We start from the raw sequence: 226 nt of genomic DNA, 5'->3' as shown, positions 1-226 counted from the left end.
GAATCTACCACTGCTGAATTGTGGCTCACGTCCATACCCTTGCCCATCGGCATATCTATACACAAACAGAAACAGAAAGAAAGAGAGAAAAAAAAGACAGAGAAAGAGATGTATTCATGTACGTATTTATATATATATATATATATTATATAAATAGTTATATATAGATATATATATATATATATATATTATATATTACGTTAGTTGCTAGGTTTGTATATAAAAG

This window comes from Eimeria mitis, genomic scaffold, assembly GCF_000499745.2.
Source record: "Eimeria mitis Houghton genomic scaffold, Emh_scaff2346, whole genome shotgun sequence".
Lineage (NCBI taxonomy): Eukaryota > Apicomplexa > Conoidasida > Eucoccidiorida > Eimeriidae > Eimeria > Eimeria mitis.
This window is presented reverse-complemented; position numbering follows the sequence as displayed.